The sequence below is a fragment of the Podarcis melisellensis genome, assembly GCF_964234715.1.
Source record: "Podarcis melisellensis genome assembly, chromosome: Z".
In the NCBI taxonomy this organism is placed as follows: Eukaryota; Metazoa; Chordata; class Lepidosauria; order Squamata; family Lacertidae; genus Podarcis; species Podarcis melisellensis.
Genome location: NC_138547.1, coordinates 22,238,268 through 22,252,591, shown reverse-complemented (window position 1 = coordinate 22,252,591; position 14,324 = coordinate 22,238,268).

Here is a 14,324-nt window from a genome sequence, read left to right as displayed (position 1 = left end):
CATTCCCTGAGGAAGAAAAGGAAGAGAAGGTGAAGAAGATAAATGGTATACTTTCAGTTTTTGGTTGCAAAATCTTTTGCTATATCGCTGAGATATGGGGACGGTTGATGGGGTAGAGGGAATAGAAAATTCTAGTTCCAAATGCTGTGGTGGTTTGCCAAATGCCAAAACTGGCGTTAGCAGGCAGTTTTTCCTTCTTTGTGATGCAATTTGTCCTTGCAAGATAATACTGTTTCTGCAAAACACTAGACTGTTGGAGCTGGAGGTGCAGTTTGCATAATCCTCTGATCAACATCAGTTTGGAAGTCCAATGATCACTTCCATTAGAGTCCCTGGAAGCCTTTTCAGAAGGACCCATTTTTATTAGGATGAAATTTCCACGTGCCTGAGGGGGCAGAGGCTCAGGCAGGGCACAGAGTCATCCAATATGGGGAGGAAACAGCCCCACGTGGTGCCTTCCCCCCTGGGTTGATCATGCCATCACAAGTTGTCCCCTCCCTTTCCCCTTGCAGAAGAAAAAGCATCAAGGCTGAATGTGAAATTTCGGTTTTTTCACACAGTGTGATGCTTCCATAAGAGGGCCTGTGGTGGAAACAAATGAAATTTGTCACCTCAGAGAAAACCGTTCAAAACAAAACATCTGTGTTTGATGGGGGCAGGGAGTGGCTGTTGCCTTCACCCCACCCCACCCCCGCTCATGGGTTTCAAGGTGGAATTTGGCAGACCAAATTGTTGGAGGGGAAATGAGCCCTCAGTCTGATCCTGCTCTTGTGGTCATACCTTCTTATCATACAACATAGTTTTCCACACTACAGAATTAGTAAGAAGAATGAGCTGCACTAGCAAAGAGTCTCTTCCTAGAGCTAAAAGGCAACCATCAGAAAGAAGTAGTGGGGCCAAGTGGATATGTACGCCAAGGATTATCTACAAAACCAGGCACACTGCCTCCAATTTTTTATTACATCGTGTGTGTGTGTGTGTGTGTTTTCTGATTACCCCCATCAGGTGGGGTCTTTATATGTACATCATGGTTTGGGGACCAAATTCTACCTTGCCCCTTAATGGCATAGTCCTTACTTAGTGAAGAAAAGTTTTATTAAGTGCCTCAGAGTAGTAATCACAGAGGTAAGGAGAGAGTTGATGGGGAAAGACTCTTAACTTTGGTGAGATGGCGTCCACCTGGATCCAAATGGCTCTCACACACCATCTCTACAATGGACCAAATTGCAGTCCTGGCTTTAGCAAATTCAAACTCATTTTTTTGCTTTTGCTTCCTGTTTCATCGCTTTCTTAACTGTTTCTGTTGTGGGTGGATTTAATTTTTTTCCAGTCCCAGGCTTTAATTCTCCACTGCAGTGCATCTACAGAATTACCGGTGTGCAGATTTGTTGGGAGTTTTGAAAAGCAATGGGAAGGCCTCCCAAGGCTAGCCCTAGACATGTTTCTGCTGGAGGGGAAAAGCAAGATGGCAAGATGGAGCTGAATGTTACTTCAACGCTGGTACTCCACTGCATCTGAAGCAGCATGGTAGTTTGGTGCAGCTAGGACAAACTGTGTAGCTTACACCAACCAATGGGGAATGCCCAGCATGCTTAGGAGGAATAGCCAGGAGCTGTCCCAACATTTGCCATTTGGGGCTTCCATCTCACTTCCTAACAATAGAGCTGGCCATGCTAAGGGATAGGAGGTCGAAGGAGCCTTGATCTTCTCACTGTTGAATCTGCTTGCCTCCCCGGAAACACTTAATTTCATGTCTCAGTGAAGCCCTAATACAACACATGAGCTTGCCTTCCCCCTAGTCAGTGGGAGTCTCTGAATATACAGTGTTATATCAAAACCAGCCTTAAGGACTGTGCAATATCAGAAAGAAAATAGTTGCACAGGTTGTTTCTTTATCCCCAACTTGTGTCACTACACAAAAAATTTTTTTAGAGGAGTGGGGAATCTTATATGCAAATGCAAACAATCAAAAACACCCAGTATATACCCTGTTTTAATTGAAATTGTTGGCATTATTCATTACAAGTGGTTTTATTCTTTGTTGAGGCTCAGCACTTTAGGGCTCCCCATAAGGGTGGGAATGCTGAGTGTGCATGTTTATATAAAATATTCTGATATTATAATAGGATAAAAATAATATCCTCTGAAAATTAGGTATTTGGAAAGCGCTTGAAAAACATATTAAAAAGTTTGCTTCTTTTTTAAAAAAAATAGAAGAAAATCTTTATATTTTGCTTCTGAAAGACTTGACTCCAACAGGAGGAAAGTCACCACTTACTGCCTTTGCAGTCCCTTCTTTTGGGATGTTCAGCCTTTGCCACCAGTCCACAAAGATATTGGCCTTTCCCCTTGGCCCCTTCACCTTCCAGAGTTGAAGCTTAAGGCACAAGTAAGCTCCAAAATCTTTCATTTCCCATAAGCTGTTCTCAGAGAGAATCAAGGGAGCAGGCAGGATGTGGCACTGAACTTGCAATCACATCAACTGGTGGGGGCAGGGAGGCATTTTTGTTAGTGCTCTAAAACACAAGGTGGGGAAGATTTACCCTCCACAGTTCCAAAACTCTAGGGGCTGCCACAAGTTGAAGTTTTGCTTTTGATGTTAACGGCATTTTTAGGGTGGGGGTGGGGGTCTCATTGTGACTGCAGCAGGGAAGGGAAGGGCTCCCCAACGAAAATCCCTCCAGTACACACACATGCACACACACCTGCCAGTGATGTGTTTAAAATCATGGTCTGTTTTGGCACTGAGACAAACTCGAAATCAGCAAATTTCTTCGATGGCGACTTCGCTCCAAACTATGTTATGGCCTTGTTTCTCTGGGTACCATATTGCTTTTGCAAGTGTTTTTCTGGGTACCATGCTGAGTTCTTATAGAGTAAGTCAGTGGAGAATTAGCACCCCCTGCCACTCATTCGGAGACTGCAACTGCAGCTCTCTTGCTGTCTTGTGCCTTTTATGTCATTTGTGTCGAAGCAAGAGAACCACAGTGTCCTACTGTTTCTATATTGCACCCTGGTTATTTAATTTAGATCCTCATACTCTTGCATTAAATAAAACGTTGGCCAAGGAAAAGGCTGCTACCATCTGTTGCTCCATAGCTTGCCAGCAGTCTGCTTAGCCACGCTTTTGCTCTCCTTATGTTTTTTTTAAAAATCCATATCAGCATTTCCACATTATTATTACTATTATTATTAGTCTCCTGCTCAACATTCTAGATGAGAGCCTTGCACAATGGAATGAAATGCCAACTCTCAAAGCCATCTGCAGGAAATGTGGGGACCAGCCACTTGCAGATTTAATCTTAGCTTATTTGTCTGCCTTTGATGGTGGTTAGGACTGGTATGAACTAAGAGTGTCCTGTATTCTCATTCAACCTGTGTGACATGCATATTATTGTTGTTGTTGTTATTATTAATTATTATTATTATTATTATTATTATTAAAAATACCAATAAGATTTCCTAGCTTTGTTTTCTATGTAGATGTCTAAACTGTATGTATAAAGATTTTAAATTTTTGCTGCTGTTGCGTTTTTTCCAAAGTTACCCTCCATTTGTCTCCAAATTCTCTGCCTGCCAAGACAATCGTATAAATCAAATTTTAAGTGTATTGTTATTTGCTCTACTGCATTATGCTAAAGGAATGAAATGTTTTTGTACAGGGTTCCCCCTCCCCTTATGTACAGTAGTTGTTGTGTTGATGGGAAAGAGAGTCGTACTAGTCTGAGATCTTTGTTTCTGATCATCACGATTCACAACTGGATTGAAATTGTGTTTCTTTGGTAAGAGTTTGTCCTTTTGTCTGAGTCCATCCACATTCTTCTGACTTTGAAATAACCAACTTTGCCTCAACCCCGGACTTTTGCCTGATGTGCACAGTAAATCAAGTTACTTAAGAAGAAATGCAATGTTTCACCACCTCGCAACTGATCTTCCCAGTGTATCCAAAGTCAGCAAACTTGTTTTTCCTGTAGCGGAATTTGTTAAAGGAGTAAATAGAGGGGATTCTTGGGAAACATCTCGCTCTGTGTGTGTGTGTGCATTCCTCTACACAGATGGATGAAGGACAGTTGCATCATAACAAATTCCTCCTGAAAGATTAATTTTTGTTTAAATGGATATGCAGGGTGGCAGAACCTAAGCATGCTCCTTAAAGACTGCCTCAGGTCTCCCCCTACAGTGACTGTGTTGTTTCTTTTAGCTTCAGATAATGAAAGAGAGCCTGTGGTCACATCCACACCACACATTTAAAGCACTCGTATACCACTTTAAGAACCACAGCTTCCCCCAAAGAATTCTGGGAAGTACAAATCATTAAGGGTCTCCCAACAACTCTCAGCGTCCTTTAACAAACTTTGGTCCCCAGGAATCTTTGGGGAAACTTTGTCTCTTAAATTGGTAGGGGGGGACGCATTTAAGTGGATGGTGAGGATGTTACTTTAGTAAGAATTGTGTTATATGTATTTAAGAGACAGGATGCTGCTTTTGTGATCCATGAAGCACTATTCGCTTCATGAAGATGGAATAACACAGGTTTGCACATTGATTTCTTCTCTCTGAGCAAGTTTCTACTACATCTCATGGCTGTGAAGATACTCTCCAGACACTGAAGCAACGATCAACTGAAATCTCAGAAGCCAGAGGGTTATCTGAAGAAGACCTCCATGGGATGCAGGAGAGCCTCCAGTGCCTTGCAAGTTCCTCACCTTTCCCTGTAACCAGCAAAATTGGGTTGAATACTCACAATAGTAAAATGATGCAGGATACACAATGCAACATATTTTTATTAGGCAACTCATAAATGGAAATAAATAAATATATAAATGAGAGAAAATATGCAAATCCATTTGTTTGCATCATTTAGGTGGGGGCCACAGAGTGAAGCTTTCCTTAGTGGAGGAGGCACATGAAGAATGATGATTACAGGGTCTAAGTCAGTTAATATGGAGAGAGGCAGTACTTGAGGAATCGCAGTCCTGAGCCATTTAAGACTTTATAGGTCGAAACCAGCACTTTGAATTGGGCCTGGAAACTAATTGGCAGCCAATGCAGTTGAGCCAGAATCAATGTACTATGTTCAAACCATCTTCAGAGCCAGCTCCACATATAATGTGTTGCAGTAATCTAACCTAGAAGTTACCAGAGCATACATGACAGAAAATAGGCTATCCCTGTCCAGATAGGGGTGCAGCTGGGCCACCAGCTGAAGCTGATGGAAGTCACTCCATGCCACCAAGGCCACCTGAGCCTCACGCAATAACTATGAATCCACTGGTACCCCCAAGCTATGTACCTGTTCCTTCAGCGGAAGTGTAACTCCATCCAAAGCAGACATTACTGCATCCATCCAGTCTAGGGATGGATTGTCCACTAACAATGCCTCCGTCCTATCTGGATTGAGCTTCAGTTTGTTGGCTCTCATCCATTCCACTACCAAGGCAAGACAGCTGTCCAGCATATCCACTGCCATACCTAATTAATTTGCTAGTAAGTTTATCGTGTAAGAAATAAGTAGCTTCACATGCTGGAAAATGTGCGTTTCCAGGAAAATGCACACTGTGAAGGGATTTGGCAACTGGTCTGCCCTCCAGGCACATTAAATCAAATGCCAATACTAGGCATCCCATGTCAGACATTCCCAAAAACTGAAATGAGTTGCTTTCATTACAGATACGCTGGCAAAGGTGGTGATTTTCGCAATTGCTTTGAATAATGTAGGCTCGCACTTCGCACCCAGCAGGAATAAGAGAAAGTTGCACCGTAACCACTACAGTATTACATTGCTTTGCTATAGACTCCTAAAACCAGGAGGGAACAGCTTCCTGCACCAACTTTTATTGCCCTGCTTGATGGTCATATAGGTACTCAGATTACAGTTTATGTTCAGCGTCCACAGATGTAAGTAACAATGTGTATTGCATTTTTTTTTTTGAAGGGTAGATATTTGCAGCAGTGCTATTACTTACTCCAGGGACAGCTAACCATGTCCCCGTCAATGCTGTTGAACTCCAGCTAGCTTAGTCAATGGATAAGGATGATTGGACTTCTAGTTAGCTGCCTCCACCATACTCAGTCACAGAATGGCATGACATGGAACAGCTGCAGTTCTCTTCCTCTCATACCAATAAGCTTGCTTATGGCAGCAAGCAGCTCTTGAGCCAGACTGTAGGGAGAGGTGGGAAGCGCCAGCAAATAATAATACAGATAAACCCGAGCATGCAACAGAAGACTGTAGCTGCCATGACACTAAATGCAATATATTTGTTGACACTCTTAACAGCAGACAAATAACATGTCAAAATACCTTGGGGAAGTGGGTGGAGAATGCAAGTGACTTACTGTGATTGTAGAGGTGGGGAACATGCAACCCTTGTTGGACTTAAGCTCTCAGCAGCTAGCTTGGGCAATGGTCAGAGGTGATGGTAGTTGCACCCCAGTAACATCTGAAGGGCCTCCATGGGTTCCACATCCCTGCGATAGAGCTTGTGGATGCCCAAGACCAATCACATTCAGTTATGCTCTGGTCAATATAGACTATTGCCAGGCAACTGCTCAAGGTGATAAGCCATTAAGGCTCATGGAGGCTACACACTGATAATCAAATAAAAGGGAGAGATTCTGCCAGTACTTCTCAAGATCTCCTAATCCGTCCTTTCCCCATGTGGTGACCTCCAGATGTTTTGTCCTGTGTCTCTCATCAGCCCCAGCAGGTATGGCTAATTGTCAGGGATAAGGCAAATTTGTATTCCAAGATATCTGGAAGGAACAAGGTTGTGGAAGGCTGACCTAATATTCATGGTATTTTGAACAATGTTGCACCCGGATTCAGAATCTAAATACTTGGTTGAAGAAGATGGTATTTAAACATTTATGCCAGCAGCGAGGAACCAAAACTCTTTCATGTGTTGGAGTCCCACTCCCATGAGCCTAGCTGGGGTGATGGGACATATAGTCTAGTGATATCTAGAGAGGGACAGTTTCCCTACTCTTGGCTTACAAACACACATATCCTGAAACTGAGGCTGCGGGCAGTCTTGAAGAGCTGGAAGCAATTTGAGCGAGGCTTTGACTCACACAGATTCCTGTTGTGTATATTCTGCTTTAAAAAAAAAAAAATTGAAAGAACACAAAATGTTACTTTCCAGGGGCAAATGTTAGATGAGTTTACCCAACACATGCAAATCCAGCCAGCTCTTTGAAGGAGGGGAATCTCCCGCTAAAACCACATGAAAAGCATAAACTTACAAATGTAATTACAGAACCAGTCAGGTTAGTAAGTGGTTCCTCACTTGACAGAAGGTTTCGGTTTGCTCAGAATTATTTCCTCCTTTTGGGTCTGTGCCTCATCAGAACTTTCTATATTCCCCAGAGGAGGGATGTTGTGTTATGCTTTTTCTTTGCTTTTAAACTTGCTTTTGTATTTATAAGAGATTACCTCTGTGTTTTTGAAATTAGGACCATTCTCTTCAAATTCAAATGTTGATTGTTGACATTAAGCCTGTTTTGTGGGATTGTTCTGAAAACTTTTTTGAAAGGTTTATTCTATTTTTGTAGAGAATAAAATGATGGCTTTTGTTTTTTAAAAAAACAAACAAAAAGCAAACCCACAAAACCCTGGGATTTGTACAGCTTTGTGCTTGTTTTTCTCTTTCCAAACTTGGCACAGTAGACAGAGCATTTTTTTTAAAAAAAAAAAAAGTATATGGCTGGGGTTGCCAACTAATCAGAAAAACTGAAATAAAATTGGCCTGGCCTTCTCCTGTGTCATTAAGGACAACTTGATATGCAGGTGAATCCACCCTTATCAATGGCTAATATCTGCACATCAGGCTGCTCTTAAAAGTGGCAGAGAGCAGGTTGTTGAGGAAGAAAGAACATGATGCTTTTAGAAAGCGGACCATGAAGGGAACAGCTGTCCAGTGCTGTTTGACTGCTGCTACTGGCATTCAGAAGCCATGAAACAACCCAGGCTACAGCCATATTTGGTAAGGCACTCAGTGGAGCCCATATCTTCTAAGATGAAGAACCCTGTGCATATTTCGCAGGGCTCGTCCTCAGATGCCCAGATGCAAAAAGCCTTCCTGCACTTGTAACAGTACACAGAGGGTTGTCACCATCTCCATTTTATCCTCACAACAAGGAACAGTGCCAGCATGGTGGGGCAATGCCACACCACTACCTTCCCAACAGCATTGTCACTGCAGTAGGGATGAACCAGCAAAGCAGCCATGGAGGCCTACAAATCCTGCCTCACAAGAAGCCTGCAGGATAGGTTAGGCTAAAAGCCCATGTCTGGCACGATGTTAATACAGAGAGCTTCATGGCTGAGTGGGGATGGTTTTATAGCAGAGGAGACTTCAGCAGGTCTATCTTGTCAAGATGCAGCTATTCAAGTTTCAGAAGCCCTTTCTCCTCTTTCGGATGTGGCCACTTTGCCTATGACCTTCTCTAACAAGGAATGTTCCCACCAAGCCTTTCCCACCCGTCCTGCTCACTCCCAGGTCATGCAAACCATAAGAAAAGCCAAAAATGTCTCCAACACTCCCCTTTTATCAAGGTAAAGACACATTTTAAAAGTGCAGATCTTTTCCGTTTTGTATTGCAGCACTTCTTTATTGGTATTGATTTATTAAAATGTTTAGGTCCTGTCTTTCCATTTTTAAAAGAAAGGAAACAGCCAAGGCAGCTCACAACAAATTTTAAAACTGGTGGATTAAATGAATGAATGTAAAAGATTTAAGAAACAGCATATTTTAATAAAATGCAGTGCCACAAAACTTTCTCAAGTCTCTCAAAATAATCAGCTCAACCAGTGAACTTCCAGACTGAAGATAACAGCATTCAGAAGACAGCCCAAAGACATCAGAGAGACACACACACAGAGAGAGAGAGAGGTTGTGGAGAAGCAAGGCAGAGAGTGGCAGAGCTAAGAGGCAGCCACAGAGAAGATCTTCCTGCAATTCAGCTAAGCACAGCGCAGATGTTGAAGGGATATGGAGAAAAGCCTCTCTGGGAAATCTTCATGAGCTGACAGGATCATATGGGGCTGGTGGGGGGGGAGGCAGTCTTAAGCTGCTTGGGACTTTAAAGATAATGACCAGGCCTTTGAATTAGAGTGGCCACTTACACATTGCCAAAAAAAAGGAGAGAGAATACAGTACAGCCACACATACACACAGGTGGAGTGGTTAGAGTGCTGAACTAGGGCCTGGGAGACGAGGCTTCAAATCCCTACTCAGCCATGAAGCTCACTGGGTGACCTTGGGGGCCACTCACTGCCTCTCAGCAGATTGTTGTGGGGATTAAGGAGAGGGAGAACCTTGAGCTCCCTGGAGGAAAAGGTGGGAGATGAATGCAATAAATAAATAAAATAAAAGGATGCTGATTTGCACATGCTGATTTGTATGTGCATATGTACACAAAGGAAGACTCACTGTAATAGAAATACAATTCCCCTTGAGGGAGGAAGCCGTGGCCAAGTGATCCATGTGCCTGACCTGCTTAGTTTGGCACAAGCAAGAAAATAAGCAACTTCAAGGCCCCTTCTGCTATCCCTGCTGAGGTTTCTTCATGTGAAGGGTGCCTTCAGATAAGAGAGCTGTCCTCTGCAAAGTAGGATATATGACACCCTACTATTAATTGGGCCGGGATTAATTGGGCTTCCTGGGTTCAGTTGCCGTTTTAAACTGGCTCCAGTCAACACATTGTGGTAGCCTGAGCCTGCATTTCCAGAAGCTTTTCAAAGGCAGTCATGATGTTTCAATAACAAGCACATATGTCACCCTGAGCAGATGCATCTCTGGGCATGGGTTTGGCAGGCTATAATGGGCAAAAGCAGCCCTGACCATTCCACAAGAATAGCCAAGTCCAGAAACACCCCAAAGATTGGAAAAACTGAGCTTTTAAAGGGAGAGTGGCTGTTCCACTGACCAGGAACATCTCTGTGTTACTTGAATGAAGCTTCAACTTGATTTGCCCCAATCCGGACCCTCTCTGGCCTTAGGTACCAATTCAGTATCTCAGTCAAATGGTGTGGGGAAGTCTGATGTTCTTCAATAGACAATGATGGAAGACAAGTGCCCTTGAAAGACACACACACAATATGATCAGTGTGCAGCCACCACAAGGGAGGAAAGGTGAAAATGAAAAACAATAGCTGGAAGTTGTGCTACGCAAAACACTGGCTTACTTTACTTTGTGTGAATGTACCCTTTTCCTTTGTCCTATTGTCTCTTGCCAAAGAGGTATTTCAGGTTCTTAAAAATAAAATGCCTGTTTCTCAGGTGAATTTAGGTTGGATGAGTAACAATTTTTTCTTTAAAACAGCTTTCCACACTGACCCTGAGCATGGTCTCATCAGCTTTTGAAGGGAGGGGTGGTAAGGAGGCCTTAACAGGCCAGTGACCATCTCATAAGAACTAACAGTCTCCCCAGAATCCTTTGCTCCTTGCAGTGGTTCCTCATCGGTCAATCTCTGCGAAAATAAAAAATAAAATTACTAATCTAGAAACTGATGATAAATCAATATTTAAAAGAAATACTGGAGGGCTACACAGGAAACAACTGAAATGAAGTTTTGTGTCATTGGTACTACCTTTAAAGTCAGAAGTCACCAGTGTGGTTTTGGATATTAGTTCCCATCCTCCCCAGCCACAGACTGATAGAAGTGGTAGTCCAGGACCTCTGGAAGCTACCACAGTTAAAACAGTGCTTTGCACTTGTTTGCATGCCTAGCATCACATACAACTCAGCCTTTCATAGAGTGACCATTTAATAATGGGAAGTAACAGAAATAATGCTATTCTATGAAGACACGTAAGGGAGTTCAGCATTCTCTGCATAAAGTAAGTGGTGCGGGTTTCATGTTTTAAAAGGTACTTTTCTCACTCTCATAGTGGTGTTCGTTCATTGCACACCACATGCAGAATAGGAAGGAAGAAGAGAATTTGAAGTCACACATGTCTGGCAGAGGAACACATTTTGATTGTCTGGCAAAAGAATCGTGCCTTTGTGATTGCATCCTTCCAAGTGGCCAGTGCTTCCTGGGTTGCACTCATTATCATCTCCTCTATGCATCTCTCAGCTTCTAGAGTACACAAGATCACCTCAGAACCTGCCAAGATTATAAAAAAGCAATCATTCTTATACAGAGAGAGACAAACCCGTTCATTTCTGTTTCTCTCACTTCATGGTTTTTCCAACCGTAAGTTCGGTTTGCCACATTTCCACATCAGTTTGGACTATTTCTTTTCTTTTCAAAATCCACACAAGGATGACACACAAATTTCATAGGATCATAGAGTTGGAAGAGACCACAAGGGCCATCGAGTCCAAGCCCCTGCCAAGCAGGAAACACCATCAGAGCACTCCTGTCATATGGTTGCCAAGCCTCTGCTTAAAGACCTCCAAAGAAGGAGACTCCACCACACTCCTTGGCAGCAAATTCCACTGTCGAACAGCTCTTACTGTCAGGAAGTTCTTCCTAATGTTTAGGTGGAATCTTCTTTCTTGTAGTTTGGAACCATTGCTCCGTGTCCACTTCTCTGGAGCAGCAGGAAACAACCTGTCTCCCTCCTCTATGTGACATCCGTTTATATATTTGAACATGGCTATCATTTATGAAGCGTTCCATTAAATATATATAAAAAAGCCCACACAAACATTCATTTTCATATGTAAAGCACTTTTGCCTAATCATTTGTAATGCACTTTTCAATCCATTCCATCCTCAGTAATACAGTAGGTCCAATTTTTGCACACTTTTAGACTGGAGAACTGTGCCACAAAATTTGGAGAAGTGTGACTTTTAAAGGATATACCTTTAAAGGTATGTGTTTTACCTCACTTGCTGACTTGAGAAGTGTGGACTGTGTTTACATTAAAATATGAACAAATTTCTTCCCCACCTCTACTCTTAAAAGAGCATTGAAGTTGCACCCTTCCTCTGTCACCTCCTATCTGGATGTGAATCATTGCTGCACACGTGTCCAGAACCAAATCCAGATCTATGGCAAACAGCTACAATTGCTGATGGCAATTTCTATAGTGGGGAAACAACTTGGGAGGGTGTACCAGCCCTGCATGCAACCCTTAATTCAGGTGTGGAGAAGCTTTGGCCCTCCAGATGTTGCAGAACTACAACTCCCATCAGCCCCAGCATGCAAGGCCAATAGGCGTGAGATGATAAGCATCGTAGTCAGGTCGGGGAAAAGGTTGCTGCACTCTATGTGTCAGATGCCCTTGAACATTGTTAATTTTCTTCTTAAAATGAGTTAAAGCAGTGGTTTCCAAAGTGGGTGGTAGTACCCCCCCCCGGGGGGGCTGTGGGATTACCTAGGGGGTCACTGGAGGTGTAAATGACTATCAGACTTTGAATAGCTGGTGTCACTGGATCAAGCTACCGTAATCAGTTTTGTTGAACTTATCAAACCAAATAGTTTAAACTGGATTTTGAATGAATGCTTAATTAATTGCTACCATTTTGAATTTTATTGGATTATCTTCCTTAGCGGGTCATGCAAACCGCTGTTCTGTATCATGCATTTTTAAGGGTAGAGTAGGGGCACTGGGGATGAGTTTGTGGAACCAAGGGGAACCACTGGGTTAAATGGTTAATTTGAAAACAAGCAACTATTGGGATATCACACTGCATTTCTAGTTTCTTCCCACCGATATCAGAGAGCTGCCAAAGGGCACACTAGACAGGAGACTGGCTGCAAAAGAGAGAGGGAAGATGACTTTATTTGTCAGAAAACAGTTCCAACAAGCAAGTAGCCCTAAGGGAGAGCTGAGCAATTCAGCTCTCGTCTGGGGATGATGAAGTTGAATCAGAAACCCTATCAAGGCAATATACACCACTAACTTAGTCTTTGGCATTGCCATTGTGTGAAGTGCCCTTGATGTACCAACAGTCATCAAAATTTTCACTATTTAAATATCAGGGGGTAGCTGACATTTATTTTGGCATTTGAGATAGCTCAGTTGGTTAGAGCGTGGTGCTGATAATGCCAAGGTTGCATGTTCATTACACATATGGGACAGTGGCATATTCCTGCATTGCAGGGGGTTGGACTAGATGATCCTTAGGATCCCTGCCAAACCTATGATTCTATGATTCCATGATTAACAACATCCTCTGGATCATTCACACAAAATTCAAACAGTATGATATGAGCATATTTAAAATAGTAAAACCACTACAGTAAGATTGACATAAGCACCAGCAATAAGTGCATAAAATCTTTTTGGAAACAACATATATAACTCAAGCAGAAACAATTTGTTTCGTGGATCAAAAGATAGTTTTAAAAGAGGATTAGACAAAATAATGGAGGAAAGCTATGTTCTGCTTCCATTGTTGAACACAGTGTGCCTCTGAAAATTGCAGGCCCCTGCTAAGCTTAGGTCCTGCTAGCAGGATTCCTAGGGTATCTGGCTGGCCACTATGAGAACAAGATGCTGGGCCAAATAGGTCCCTTAGGCCTGATCCAGCTGCAGGGCAGCTTTTATATGGAAGTTGTTGTTGTTTATTTTCCCCAGACATAGAACTCAAGGCAGCTTACAGATGGTAAAGAATAAGAGTTTATAGTATTTGTAGACTGCTTTGGGGGAAGATCTCACAAAGCGGTTTACACAGTGCTTTCCCCCCAAGAAAAATAGGTGCCAGAACTCACATTAAAGTAGCTCACTTGGTTAGAGTATGGTGCCAAGGTTGTGGGTTTGATCCCCTTATGGGACAATCACATATTCCTGCATTGTAGGGAGTTGAGTTGTTACTGCTTCTTCTCGCCCCTGCTCAGACGACCCTGTGGTGGTGGTTAAGAGGGAGGGAGGGGCCCCCATAGAATTTGGAGGGTGATATGTAAGAAAGTGAAGGGATTTTGGGAGATGATATACAATGAAATGAAAAAGATGTTAAAATGTACATTTGCAAAGAAACCAGATATTTTTCTTTTAGGGATTACAGGAAAGGAAATAAGAAGAAAGGACTATAAACTCTTCCAATATTCAGTTACAGCAGCAAGAATCCTACTGGCCCAGAAATGGAAACAAGAGGAAATACTGACAGTAGAAGAATGGAGACTGAAGCCTCACAGACTATGCAGAACTGGACAGACGAACTGGGAATATCAGATATCTTCGAGACCAAAAGTTCATCGAGGACTGGGGGAAATTTGTTGAATATCTGAAAAGAACGTGTGATGTGCAAACAACACTAGTGAGGTTTCAAGAAGCACTGTGAAAGTTGAGATATATTGTTAGAAAGAAATAGAAGTGGGAGGGAAGGTTAATGGCAATATAAACAGAAGAAATGCGTAACTGAG